The sequence below is a fragment of the Aegilops tauschii genome, chromosome 7 (genome assembly GCF_002575655.3).
Source record: "Aegilops tauschii subsp. strangulata cultivar AL8/78 chromosome 7, Aet v6.0, whole genome shotgun sequence".
NCBI lineage: Eukaryota > Viridiplantae > Streptophyta > Magnoliopsida > Poales > Poaceae > Aegilops > Aegilops tauschii.
In genome coordinates, this window is record NC_053041.3 from 151373934 (window position 1) to 151389695 (window position 15762).

Below are 15762 nucleotides of genomic sequence, written 5' to 3' on the forward strand. Positions count from 1 at the left end.
AGCTAGCCACCATAGTAGAGATATATCATCTCATCTCGTCTTAGCTTGATCCAACCCGATCGAGACCCTAGCCACAAGAACACCTCAACCTCAGGAGGCTGTTCTTCCCTTGTACTATTCATCATCAGCCCTAGAGGCAAGCCGCCACCACCACACTGGAGTAGGGTATTACACCACAACGGTGGCCCGAACTAGTATAAACCTCGTGTCTTTCTGTGTTGCGAGTTCGTCGAGTTCGTCCGCGAGATCTTAGCGAGCTAGGGCGTAGATCGGTAGGAGGGAAAGACTTCGCGCGCACCCCAGTGTTCGAACCTTAAGGGTTTGCCGGAACCCCACATCCGACATTGTCCTTTGCTACAAAAAGGATTGGGTCATCTTGCTGCACCTTATTTACTTTTATTACTTGTTACCCGTTACAAATTACCTTATCACAAAACTATCTGTTACCGATAATTTCAATGCTTGCAGAGAATACCTTACTGAAAACCGCTTGTCATTTCCTTCTGCTCCTTGTTGGGTTCGACACTCTTACTTATCGAAAGGACTACGATAGATCCCCTATACTTCTGGGTCATCATGGCTCGGCCGGAAAGATTGGGAAATTTGGTTTTTAAATTCCTGTAAATCCAAAACACGCCTGAAAATCATGAAACTTGGCATGGTGTCATGACGTGGCACCAACATGCTGTGGTAATTTTTCTGTCCGATTTGCAAAGGCACACACATTAACAATCAACAAAGTCATTTTGGAACAAGTGCTATCACGTTACAAATTGGAAACACAAGTATTATTGAAACCGTGGGCGTTCTACTTACCAATTACGTGCCGCCACGCATTCCTTTTTTATTGGCTAGGAGGTGTCGTGCGGGGTAGCTATTTGAGTATGGGAGGCGTGCGATCAGACCCCTGCGCGTGCTCATCGGGAGGAGAGCCATTTGACCTCTACCCGCCGCGCACCTCCCTCCCAACGTCTCCATTAATGGCACCCGAGCCCCTGTTCTATGGCGTGGCTATATGTCTCACTAGACTGAGATTTAAGAGAGAAAAATGAAAATCTGAAAAGAAAGTTTTGCACGGATCTTGATGTAAGATCCGACGGACCTATATATCATCGACTGCGACTTATAGCAAGCATGATCAATATAAGGACGATGACAGCGGATAATAATTGTCTTACATATTTAGGAACTGTGACGCCCCGAGACCGATGCTTCAGATGCCTTCCATATATTTCGAGTTTTGCCGTGTGTTTCAATTGCTTTGTTGCATTCATCATGTCATCTCTTGCATTGCATCATGTCATCTTGCACCCCTTTTAAAAACTCAACTAAATAAATTGCATGGATCTTCGATCCATTTAATCGAGGGAAATGCACATGGTGATTTCTCTTTACAACATATAAAAGTCTCCCAATATTATTAGGGAGCTATATTAAAATATTCCATTAACTTTGGAATTCATAACACACTTGCAAAATAATTCCGTGCCTTTTCTGCTTCAAGTTTGGTCTCCAAACTTTGCCCTAAATTCTTTCTTCACATTCCGGAGCTCCACCAAAAATCTCAACATTTTGGACACTCCTAAACCATGTCCTAGTTCAAACCATTTGAATTAAATTCAAATGAGTTTGAATTTAAATCTTGCATTCGTGCCAACTTCTATTTTCTTGGATCAGGCTCATTTTTGTGACTCCGGGAAAATTATCCACGTGTCCAACTTCTTCCCCAAACCTCTCTTTCTTTTCTTTCTTTTCTCTGTTTTTTTCTTCTTTCTTTAGAGTGAGAGAGAGAAGAGAGCCTAGCAGCCAGGCCGGCCTGCTTCCCCGCAGTCCATTTGGCCCAAGGCCCAGCCGCGCCTATAACCCTAGCCCTGACCCCCCTCCTCTCGATCTCTCCCTCTCGTCCTCCCACACCGCCGCCACTCACACACACGCACACATCGAGCCAGGGAGAGGAGCTCCCTGCACCCGATCCCCTCGCCGCCTCCACCGTGACACCCCGGCGCCTGACCTCCTCCTTGCTGCCCTCGTCGTCGACCATCGCTGCCCCTGCAGCCTTCCCTCCTCCAGCGCCGCCAGCCTCCCTGTCCCAACGTTCTTTGTTCCATATGCCCCAAGTTGTCTTTGTTTTCCCGCCCTCCCACCCTTTTCTTCAAGGACTCAGATTTCTTAATCAAGTATCCTTTTTATTGATGCGAAGTCTCTTCATTTTTTTCTTTCAATGTTCTTATCCGGTGATTTCCCATGAAGATACTAACGGAGCTTCAAGTTTATCATTCTTCGCTCTTTTTTCTTCTCCGGTGGATTCAATTCAAGCTTTGTCGATCATACCCTTTCCTCGTTTCAAATGTTTTCTCATGCCGGTGCAACTCTTAATCATTCTTCGCGTGCTATTCAATTGTTCCGGAGTGCTGAAGATGCCTCAGGAGATTCATGTTTTCATTCCTAATCCGTCCAAGCTATTTCGAGGTTGTTATCTCATTCAAGCCATTTAATTCAACTAGTGCAATCTCTCTTTTAATCATTCAATGGTGTTTCTTTGGAGTGTGCCCTAACCCACAGGTCTTTTCCTTACCTGACTCTTCTAATTTCCCCGGAGCTATTCCCAAATTCTTTTCGAAGCTTGATGTAAGAATGAAGTATCATCAGTCATATTCCTTCTCCAAGATCGCTTTCAAATTCTTTTCATTGTTGGTTCAACCTTTCTAATTTTCATCCCGGAGTATCTCAACAATTCATGGTGGTTTCTCGTCGTCATTCTTGGATTTTGAAGACCGAAGAAGAGTTTCCCTTAAATCTTGTCCATTCTCTTGAAGATGCGTGGTTCTAACTTGTTGCCATCCTCTCATAATTGTTTTTGACTGTGAGAATTCTTTTCACCCATCCGAAGCAATTCAGGAGTCTTTTCAGTTTGATTCTCTGGAACTCATCATCTCAGAATTACTCATTTCAGCTTTCAGCTCTCGTTCTCCAAATCTTACCCGTGCATCGCTCAAGTATTCCCTAGTCAACTCTTTCATTCTCTTGTATCTAAATTTCCCCAAGTATCTTCGTTCGTTTTCAAATTCTTACCAGTGATTCATCCCTTTACTTCGTTCGTTTTCAATTCTTACGGTGGTTCATTCAAGATTTCTATTCCTTCGTTATCATATCAATTCATTCGTTGTTTCCAAATCCTACCGGTGGTTCCATCAAGACCTTCTCAAGTTTGCGTTATGTCTCTCTTAATCCTTTCTACGAGAATAAGTAGTATGCCAAATCCGTTGCTTGTCATCAATCTAAATTTGTGAAGGATAAGCATAACATAATTCTTGTTCTTGTTTCATCCAAGTGATTAATTCCTTCTTCCGGAGTTCGTAATGGTATCAATTTCTCGGTTCGAGATGCTTCATCTTTTCTTTCCGGAGTTCAAAGTTTTCTCATTATATCGTCCTAAAGCTCCATCTAAATCATTGCAAGACTTCACCTTATTCTTTCAACTTCTCTTTTCTTTCTTTTTATCATCCTTTATTACCGGAGTTCTTCATGGAGGCTCTACATGGTGGTTCGTCAAGGGTTCCTTTCATTCTTCAAGTGTTCTTCAAGAATTCTCTCGAAGCTAAGATCCGCCAAGCTATACTCTAAAATAAAGATGGTGTTCAACACATGTTTTGTCCTGAGGAGTTCAACCATTCTTCATCTCGCATTCCGAAGTGCAATTCTTTCTACCTCTTGAGGTGGTCTTATGTCATTCTTGACAATTTCACTTCGTGTTTCATGATTCGCAAGTTGTTAAGAATGAGATATTTAAACCCATCATTTTTCTCTTCGTTCAGGAGATCCTTTGCAACCCATCAATATCTTCATTGGAGTTATCTTGGGGTTATATTTCACCTAAAGCCTTCCATTGGGAATGTTGCTATTCGTGGTGCTTATCAATGATCCAAGTTTTTCTCCTATTCTCTCGGCGAATCAAGTTTTCATCTCCGTGTTGCTCTCAAGCAATCAATTGTTTTCTGTAGTGGCATGTATTCACCTCTAAGTTTTGAGTTGTTTTCCATAAGCCCACAACAAGCTTATTCTTTTCGCTGTTGAGTTTTCCAACAACTCCGTTCTATCCTTCTTTTAAGGATGCTCTCTCAAATTCACTTGAGGTACAACATGTTGTTTTCTTCTTCGTTCTTTTCATTGCATTCTTTCATTTCTACCGGAGGCATTGTTGTATTGCTCTCTTTGACACATCGTCTCATTTTGTCAAGATCATGTTCTTTTCCGTGCTTATCCATTTAACATGAGCATTGTTCTATTCAAGTTCTTTCCATCTTCTCAAGTTATTGTTCTATTCATTCCATGTTCAACCAGAGTGCTGTCAAATTATGTCATTCTTGTTCCTTGGCTATCTCGTTATACCGATGTGGTTTCATATTCTTTTGGTTCATTAAGCCCTTGTTTCATGTCTTTCAACCCACAAGGTTCTCATAATGTTCCTTGTTCCTCTTTTCTAACGGTGCTTTTCAATCTCGTTCATCTCCGTTGTATTCTTTCTTTCAATTTTGCCAACCTCTCAAGGTTCATTGGTTTCACTCTTTTGTCAAAGAAACAACTTTGTTTACCTCTTACTCTTCCGCTTCTCTTCGATCCCATCCTAGATCTCGGGACGGGATCTCTTGTAAGTGGAGGAGTGTTGTGACACCCCGAGACCGATGCTTCAGATGCCTTCCATGTATTTCAAGTTTCGCCGTGTGTTTCAATTGCTTTGTTGCATTCATCATGTCATCTCTTGCATTGCATCATGTCATCTTGCACCCCTTTCAAAAACTCAACTAAATAAATTGCATGGATCTTCGATCCATTTAAATCGAGGGAAGTGCACATGGTGATTTCTCTTTACAACATATAAAAGTCTCCCAATATTATTAGGGAGCTATATTAAAATATTTCATTAACTTTGGAATTAACCATAACACACTTGCAAAATAATTCCGTGCCTTTTCTGCTTCAAGTTTGGTCTCCAAACTTTGCCCTAAATTATTTCTTCACTTTCCGGAGCTCCACCAAAAAATCTCAACATTTTGACCACTCCTAAACCTTGTCCTAGTCAAACCATTTGAATTAAATTCAAATGAGTTTGAATTTAAATCTTGCATTCGTGCCAACTTCTATTTTCTTGGATCAAGCTCATTTTTGTGAGTCCGGGAAAATTATCCGCGTTTCCAACTTCTTCCCCTAACCTCTCTTTCTTTTCTTTCTTTTCTCTGTTTTTTCTTATTTCTTTAGAGTGAGAGAGAGAAGAGAGCCCAGCAGCCAGGCTGGCCTGCTTCCCCGCAGTCCATTTGGCCCAAGGCCCAGCCGCGCCTATAACCCTAGCCCTGACCCCCCCCCCTCCTCTCGATCTCTCCCTCTCGTCCTCCCACACCGCCGCCACTCACACACACGCACACATCGAGCTAGGGAGAGGAGCTCCCTGCACCCGATCCCCTCGCCGCCTCCACCGCGAGACCCCGGCGCCTGACCTCCTCCTTGCTGCCCTCGTCGTCAACCATCGCGGCCCCTGCAGCCTTCCCTCCTCCAGTGCCGCCAGCCTCCCTGTCCCATCCTCCCGATCCGCTTCCCCGGGTCGACGCCTCGCCGTCAAAGGCCTTTGCATCGCGTGCGCCTCCCCAAGCCGCGCCCATCGCCTGGCATGGCCCGCGAGGCCATCAGCTTCGCCGTGCCCCTGCTGCCTCCCTTCCTTGGCGACCTCGACCTCCATGCCTCGCCGGCCTTCCTCAGCAAACCGCCGTCGCTGCCCCGCGCCCTCAAGCTCCAGCGCCACGCCTCTGCTCCGCCTTCCGCCCTGCTGCCCCGACGAGCCTCGTCCTTGTTGCCTTGCTGCTGCCGGACCCCGAGTTCGCCTTCCACCCCGATGGCGCCCAAGGCCCCATGTCGCCATGGCCTCTGCTGATGTTGTGCTGTTGCTCAACACACGCCCTGCTTGCTGCTTCGACTCCCTGCCCGAGCTTCGTTTTTCGTCATGGACGTGGGGTAGCTGCTGAACCTCGCCATGGTTCTGTCCAACGCCGCAAGTCCGACGCCAGGAGCACCTCAAGTTCGACTACATATAACAGCAAGTACCACTACGGCCGGAGACCTCGGACCCGTTAAGTACCCTTTGGATGCGCCAAGTTCCACGACGCCGCATAAGTTTCTTCTTGAACGTGTACGACTTCGCAGATTTACCAAGTACCACGACATCCGGAGCCCCCGGATACGCCAAGTTCCTCTACGACCCATGTACATCTATGACGCATCGAACCCAAACCGTCCTGAACGCATGCTTCGAAGGTATAACCACCGGAACTACCGCCCGTGGACCGAATGCATGTTTGTTGTATGAGATGAACCGCATGTTTTCACCGTATGCGATTGACGTTGCACGTTCCTTCTCGTTTTCCATGCCGTCGAACCGTGGGAACCCGGTAACTGGGATCACCCCACCATCTCTAGCATGTTCCGCACATCCGCACACCTGCTTCTTTTGCACCGATATCTCAACGAGTTGTCGGAACCGGAACGTTGCCGTGGCACCATGTCCGTTATCGTCGCCGTGGCACCCTTTCATTTCATCATGGTGACCAAATGCTTCATAACATGCTCAAGTCAATATTTTCATTAAATTGCATAAAACTTGCATATGTCATCCGCATCATGTTAACAACATTTAAAATGTTTATATTTTTTGTTTCCATTAAATTGCTAAATTTGCATATAGGGATTTTCCGGAATTGTTGTTTGTTATTTCCGGCCTCATTTAAACTTGCCTAAATAGTCAGTTTAGTTATGCTTCACCTCTTGCCATGTTTAATAACATTTAATATTTTTGGGTACATAAACGTGAGAGAACTAAATAATTGATGTGGTGTTTCGTCAATATGCAACTCGTTGCATATTGAGCTCCACTTAATTTGTAGTGTTGTTTGTTGTACTTTGCCATGCCATGCCTCATTAAATCGGACATGCATCATACTTGTTTGTGCATCATGCCATGTGTATGTGGTGGTTGTTTACTATGTTGTTTGTTTCTTTCCGGGTTGCTTCTCTCATTAGCTTTGGTTTCGTTCCGGAGTTGTGAGGACTCGTTCGACTACATCCGTTTGTCTTCTTCATGGACTCGTTCTTCTTCCTAGCGGGATTTCAGGCAAGATGACCATACCCTCGATATCACTTCTATCTTTGCTTGCTAGTTGTTCGTTCTATTGCTATGCCGCGCTACCTACCACTTGCTATATCATGCCTCCCATATTGCCATGTCAAGCCTCTAACCCACCTTTCCTAGCAAACCGTTGTTTGGCTATGTTACCGCTTTTGCTCAGCCCCTCTTATAGCGTTGCTAGTTGCAGGCGAAGATGAAGATTGTTCCATGTTGGAACATGGATATGTTGGGATTCACAGTATCTCTTATCTTAATTAATGCATCTATATACTTGGTAAAGGGTGGAAGGCTCGGCCTTATGCCTGGTGTTTTGTTCCACTCCTGCCGCCCTAGTTTCCGTCATACCGGTGTTATGTTACTTGATTTTGTGTTCCTTACGCGGTTGGGTGATTTATGGGACCCCCTTGACAGCTTGCCTTGAATAAAACTCCTCCAGCAAGGCCCAACCTTGGTTTTAACATTTGCCACCTAAGCCTTTTTCCCTTGGGTTCTGCAGACTCAAGGGTATCTTTATTTTAACCCCCCCCCCCCCCGGGGCCAGTGCTCCTTTGAGTGTTGGTCCAAACTAGAGCCCTTTGCAGCGCCACCTTGGGGAAACTTGAGGCCTGGTTTTAGTTGTACGGATTGCTCATCCGTTGTGCCCTGAGAACGAGATATGTGCAGCTCCTATCGGGATTTGTCGGCACAGTCGGGTGGTCTTGCTGGTCTTGTTTTACCATTGTCGAAATGTCTTGTAACCGGGATCCGGAGCCTGATCGGGTCTTCCCGGGAGAAGGAATATCCTTCGTTGACCGTGAGAGCTTGTGATGGGCTAAGTTGGGACACCCCTGCAGGGTATAAACTTTCGAGAGCCATGCCCGCGGTTATGTGGCAGATGGGAATTTGTTAATGTCCGGTTGTAGAGAACTTGACACTTGACTTAATTAAAATGCATCAACCGCGTGTGTAGCCGTGATGGTCTCTTTTCGGCGGAGTCCGGGAAGTGAACACGGTTTGGGTTATGTATGAACGTAAGCAGTTTCAGGATCACTTCTTGATCACTTCTAGCTTCGCGACTGTTGCGTTGCTCCTCTTCTCGCTCTTATTTGCGTATGTTAGCCACCATATATGTTTAGTGCTTGCTGCAGCTCCACCTCATTACCCCATCCTTCCTATAAGCTTAAATAGTCTTGATCTCGCGGGTGTGAGATTGCTGAGTCCTCGTGACTCACAGATTCTACCAAAACAGTTGCAGGTGCCGATGATACCAGTGCAGGTGACACAACCGGGCTCAAGTGGGAGCTCGAGGAGGACCTTTGATCGTTACTATGTTTCGTTTCCTGTTGATCAGTAGTGGAGCCCAGTTGGGACGATCAGGGACCTAGCATTTGGGATTATCTTCTTTTATTTGGATTTGTCCGTAGTCGGACTATGTGTGTATTTTGGATGATGTATGTTTAATTAATGTATTGTGTGAAGTGGCGATTGTAAGCCAACTCTTTATCCCATTCTTGTTCATTACATGGGACTGTGTGAAGATGACCCTTCTTGCGACAAAACCACCATGCGGTTATGCCTCCAAGTCATGCCTCGACACGTGGGAGATATAGCCGCATCGTGGGCGTTAGAGGAACATAATTAAAAAAAAGACAATGCGACAACACCCGAAATACACAAGGGCAAAAGAAGAAGGAAGACAACAATCTGGCTCGCTGATCTCTACTTTCTTGATGCGTTGCTGCAGGCCGCGGGAACTAGTCTCCGCGTGAGTGGCGATGAGCTCTTTCTTGTCCTCAAGATGCTGCTTGAGAGCATCCACGGATTCCTCCACCAGCCTTCTGCGCTCGATGCGCGGCATGGCATTCTCGTCCATAAGTTTCTCGACGATGACGCCGGTCCTCTTCAACAAGGCAGTGGTCTCATCCTGCTGCTCCACACTTCTGACGATCTTCGCCCTCAGCAGGTCGCGCTCGGCCAGGAGCTTCGCATTGCTCTCATTTAGTTGTTGGATGACGCCGGTAGCCTGTTCAAAAGAGGCTTTCATGTCGTCCTGCAACCTCGCCTTGCCGGAGATCTGATCCATCTAGCTGACCCGTTTCTGTTCTGTTGCCTAATCGCAGACAGTTAATCCTTCTGAAGCGTATGCCCTCAATCACACACCTTTATCTAGCTGCCCGTTTCTATTGTTGTTGGGAAACGTAGTAATTTCAAAAAAAATCCTACGCACACGCAAGATCATGGTGATGCATAGCAACGAGAGGGGAGAGTGTTGTCCATGTACCCTCGTAGACCTAAAGCAGAAGCGTTATGACAACGCGGTTGATGTAGTCGTACGTCTTCACGATCGACCGATCCTAGTACCGAACGTACGGCACCTCCGCGATCTGCACACGTTCAGCTCGGTGACGTCCCACGAACTCACGATCCAGCAGAGTGTCGTGGGAGAGCTACGTCAGCACGACGGCGTGATGACGGTGATGATGAAGCTACCGGCACAGGGCTTCTCCTAAGCACTACGACGATATGAACGAGGTAGATTATGGTGGAGGGGGGCACCGCACATGGCTAAGAGATCAATGATCAACTTGTATCTATGGGGTGCCCCCTCCCCCGTATATAAAGGAGTGCGGGAGGGGGAGAGGGTTGGCCTCCTAGGCGCGCCCCAAGGGGAGTCCTACTCCCACCGGGAGTAGGATTCCCCCCCCCCCTTCCCTAGTTGGACTAGGAGAGAAGGAAGGGGGAGAGAGGGAGGAAGGAAAGGGGGGCGCCGCCCCCCCCCCCCCACTTCCTAGTCCAATTCGGACCAGAGGGGGAGGGGGCATGCCGCCTGCCCTAGCTGCCCCTCTCTCTCTCCACTAAAGCCCATTAGGGCCCATATACTCCCCGGGGGGCTCCGGTAACCCCCCGGTGCTCCGGTATATGCCCGAACTCACTCGGAACCATTCCGATGTCCAAACATAGTCATCCAATATATCGATCTTTATGTCTCGACCATTTCGAGACTCCTCGTCATGTCCGTGATCATATCCGGGACTCTGAAGTACCTTCGGTACATCAAAACACATAAACTCATAATACCGAACGTTAAGCGTGCGGACCCTACGGGTTCGAGAACTATGTAGACATGACCGAGACTCATCTCCGGTCAATAACCAATAGCGGAACCTGGATGCTCATATTGGCTCCCACATATTCTACGAAGATCTTTATCGGTCAAACCGCATAACAACATACGTTGTTCCCTTTATCATCGGTATGTTAACATCTTGCAGCTGTAGAACTTATTGGAGACTTCATATCTCTCAATCCGGGCATTTGCTTGAAATATTAACATCAACTCCTGGAACATCTCATATGCTCCATGACATTCAAAACGTCGTTGAAGTCCGGTTCTAAGCCGTAAAGCATGGCACACTGAACTATCGAGTAGTCATCAGCTTTGCTCTGCCAGACGTTCATAACATCTGGTGTTGCTCCTACAGCGGGTTTGGCATCTAGCGGTGCTTCCAGGACGTAATTCTTCTGTGCAGCAATGAGGATAATCCTCAAGTTACGGACCCAGTCCGTGTAGTTTCTACCATCATCTTTCAACTTAGCTTTCTCTAGGAACGCATTAAAATTCAACGGACCAACAGCACGGGCCATCTATCTACAACAACATAGACATGCAAAATACTATCAGGTACTAAGTTCATGATAAATTAAAGTTCAATTAATCATATTACTAAATAACTTCCACTTAGATAGACATCCCTATGATCATCTAAGTGATCACGTGATCCATATCAACTAAACCATGTCCGATCATCACGTGAGATGGAGTAGTTTTCAATGGTGAACATCACTATGTTGATCATATCTACTATATGATTCACGCTCGACCTTTCGGTCTCAGTTTTTCGAGGCCATATCTGCATATGCTAGGCTCGTCAAGTTTAACCTGAGTATTCTGCGTGTGCAAAACTAGCTTGCACCCGTTGTATGTGAACGTAGAGCTTATCACACCCGATCATCACGTGGTGTCTCGGCACGACGAACTTTCGCAACGGTGCATACTCAGGGAGAACACTTGTACCTTGAAATTTAGTGAGAGATCATCTTATAATGCTACCGTCGAACTAAGCAAAATAAGATGCATAAAGGATAAACATCACATGCAATCAATATAAGTGATATGATATGGCCATCATCATCTAGTGCCTTTGATCTCCATCTCCAAAGCACCGTCATGATCACCATCGTCACCGGCGCGAAACCTTGATCTCCATCGTAGCATCGTTGTCGTCTCGCCAACTATTGCTTCTAACGACTATCGCTACCGCTTAGTGATAAATTAAAGCAATTACATGGCGATTGCATTTCATACAATAAAGCGACAACCATATGGCTCCTGCCAGTTGTCGGTAACTCCGTTACAAAACATGATCATCTCATACAGTAAAATTTAGCATCATGTCTTGACCATATCACATCACAACATGCCCTGCAAAAACAAGTTAGACGTCCTCTACTTTGTTGTTGCAAGTTTTACGTGGCTGCTACGGGCTGAGCAAGAACCGTTCGTACCTACGCATCAAAACCACAACGATTTTTCGTGAAGTATGTGCTGTTTTAACCTTCAACAAGGACCGGGCATAGCCACACTTGATTCAACTAAAGTTGGAGAAACTAACACCCGCCAGCCACCTGTGTGCGAAGCACGTCGGTAGAACCAGTCTCGCGTAAGCGTACGCGTAATGTCGGTCTGGGCCACTTCATCCAACAATACCGCCGAATCAAAATATGGCATGCTGGTAAGCAGTAAGACTTTTATCGCCCACAACTCACTTGTGTTCTACTCGTGCATATAACATCTACGCATAAACCTGGCTCGGATGCCACTGTTGGGAAACGTGGTAATTTCAAAAAAATTCCTACGCACACGCAAGATCATGGTGATGCATAGCAACAAGAGGGGAGGGTGTTGTCCACGTACCCTCGTAGACCGAAAGCGGAAGCGTTATGACAACGTGGTTGATGTAGTCGTACGTCTTCACGATTGACCGATCCTAGTACCGAACGTACGGCACCTCCGCGATCTGCACACGTTCAGCTCGGTGACGTCCCACGAACTCACGATCCAAAAGAGTGTCGAGGGAGAGCTTTGTCAGCACGACGGCGTGATGACTGTGATGATGAAGCTACTGGCGCAGGGCTTCGCCTAAGCACTACGACGATATGACCGAGGTGGATTATGGTGGAGGGGGGCACCGCACACGACTAAGAGATCAATGATCAACTTGTGTCTATGGGGTGCCCCCCTCCCCCGTATATAAAGGACAGGAGGAGGGGGAGAGGGCCGGCCTCCTAGGCGCGCCCCAAGGGGAGTCCTACTCCCACCGGGAGTAGGATCCCCCCCTTCCCTAGTGGGACTAGGAGAGAAGGAAGGGGGAGAGAGGGAGGAAGGAAAGGGGGTGCCGCCCCCCTTCCTAGTCCAATTAGGACCGGAGGGGGAGGGGGCGTGCGGCCTGCCCTGGCTGCCCCTCTCTCTCTCTCTCCACTAAAGCCCATTAGGGCCCATATACTCCCCGGGGGGTTCCGGTAACCCCCCCGGTGCTCCGGTATATGCCCGAACTCACTCGGAACCATTCCGATGTCCAAACATAGTCATCCAATATATCGATATTTATGTCTCGACCATTTCGAGACTCCTCATCATGTCCGTGATCATATCCGGGACTCCGAGATACCTTCGGTACATCAAAACACATAAACTCATAATACCGATCGTCACCGAACGTTAAGCGTGCGGACCCTACGATTCGAGAACTATGTAGACATGACCGAGACTCATCTCCAGTCAATAACCAATAGCGGAACCTGGATGCTCATATTGGCTCCCACATATTCTATGAAGATCTTTATCGGTCAAACCGCATAACAACATACGTTGTTCCCTTTGTCATCGGTATGTTACTTGCCCGAGATTCGATCATCGATATCTCAAATACCTAGTTCAATCTCGTTACCGGCAAGTCTCTTTACTCATTCCGTAATGCATCATCCCGCAACTAACTCATTAGTTACATTGCTTGCAAGGCTTATAGTGATGTGCATTACCGAGAGGGCCCAGAGATACCTCTCCGACAATCGGAGTGACAATATTCTCGATCTATGCCAACTAAACAAGTACCATCGGAGACACCTGTAGAGCACCTTTATAATCACCCAGTTACGTTGTGACGTTTGGTAGCACACAAAGTGTTCCTCCGGTATCCGGGAGTTGCATAATCTCATAGTCATAGGAACATGTATAAGTCATGAAGAAAGCAATAGCAATATACTAAACGATCAAATGCTAAGCTAACGGAATGGGTCAAGTCAATCACATCATTCTAATGATTTGATCCCATTTAATCAAATGACAACTCATGTCCATGGCCAGGAAACTTAACCATCTTTGATTCAACGAGCTAGTCAAGTAGAGGCATACTAGTGACACTCTGTATGTCTATGTACAAACATGTACTAAGTTTCCGGTTAATACAATTCTAGCATGAATAATAAACATTTATCATGATATAAGGAAATATAAATAACAACTTTATTATTGCCTCTAGGGCATATTTCCTTCAATTGTTCCTCCTCATCACAAACAGTTTATCCGAGTGAACTGTATGATGTATATCGCACACGTCTTCATCTGGCTGCCCGTTTCTTTTGTCCTGCCTCATCGCAAACAGTTCATTGAACTGAACCGTATGCCCTGCATCGCACACGCAATTAAAATCAGAACTGTGTTTGATGCATCCGGCATCGCAAACATTTTGCACCTTTTTTTACGGTTCTTTTACACCACCATTTGCGATTATTGCATCGCACAAAGTTTCGTCGAAGGGTCTCTGATCGTAGTGTTGCGTTAGCAGCATCCTGCAGTAGTGGTAGTGGAATATTTATAGTGTTATCTCTAAGGTTACCGCAAAACTATTTTTACCAATCTCTGTGGTGGATGAAGTGTCGGTAATTTTTTCAATCATCATTGCAAACAGAACCATGATACAAGTGCCAATAACTTTCCAACTAGACTGAAGGAACATGACTACAAAATTGTTTCGAAAACTAGTTACGATTGGAAACCGCTCCTAACTTTCTCATTCATTTTCAGAGCGTGGGGTTTCGGGAAACTATCCACTACGAGCTACATCTTCTCTGCCACCAAGGACAACACTTTATTTTTTACAATAGGACCCAACATGTATGCCATTTGCGCAACATGAGAGCTTCGATGGAGGCTTACATAAGATAAGAGTTGGCCTGAAGCCAACCAAATGCAACAACAAGGAAAGTGATACACACTAGATAAACATAGCAGTGCCAAGTGTAAGACACACATAGAATGTCTGAGGTTCAATTGAATGAACACACACAGTTAAGGTGATTGTTAGTTTTCCTCTTCTTCGCCTCATGGATGCCTAACGTTGCCCACAGACCTTATACATCGAAATATCTAGCCCTCACTAACATATTTTTATCAACATGCAACCATACATACTCAACATTTAACATGTATAGAAAAGACTCACCTCAACAAGCAACCATGCATAAGAAGCCACCACAACATGCATACATGTATGAGAATCTCCATTGTATGATGATATTTATATTATATAATAATCAAACACAATAAAACCATATGATATTTTCAAATTTATATAGTCGTAATAGTATTCTTTCAAATATTAATGTTCCATACAACAAATTCTCATTGAAATATTTTTGCAAAACATACCCGCAACAACGTGCGGGGTATCATCTAGTACATAAAGTTTCCATCCTCACGAATCAAAACCCCGTACCAGGAAAAACAACAATTCATTCACATTGTTGGGCTAACGTGTGTTGGGAGCACAACTTCAGCCCACAAGTCCAATACACGTGAACCATTTATTTCAGTTGCATGTAATGACTGAGATGTCTTACAAAAATTTAATGACTGAGATGACATCTTTATAGAAGCAGAAGAAGAAATCCATAGCCTCCATGCAGTGGTATGTGAGAGAAGGAAGCGGATGCCACCGTAAGAGGATGAGAGAACACAAAAGGAAAACCACAACCCATAAGAAAGGTGAAAAGAAGATATGTGATTTTTTTTAGTATTTGATGGCTCCAGACAGATTGCCCTCGAGTTGGCGATCAGAGGCTAGTGTATTTCAGTTAAAGAACGGGGTGCATAGGCAAACAACGATGGATTGAGTTAGAATATGTTTGGTTTGTTGATAACTCAATTTTCTCTGTCTACTAAAACTAGATGATATCCCACATGTAGTTGCAGGAATGTTTTGCAATATGCTTTAATTGAGATTTGGTTGATGAAACGAGAACTAAAAATATTTATCAAATGTAAATAGCACAATATAATAGAATTTTTCATGCATGTTTACATGTTGAGATGAACAATTTTCTATGCATATGGTTGCATGTTGAGACGGCCTACTTGCAATATGTTAGTGGAGACAGCTATTTGGATATAGAAGATCTGTGTTGTTTGCTTTAGTGATTCAACGGAGATGGGCTTATTATAGAAGAGCCAAAATTTGCTATACAGATGTTTGGTTAATTGTCTTTTGTAGTTG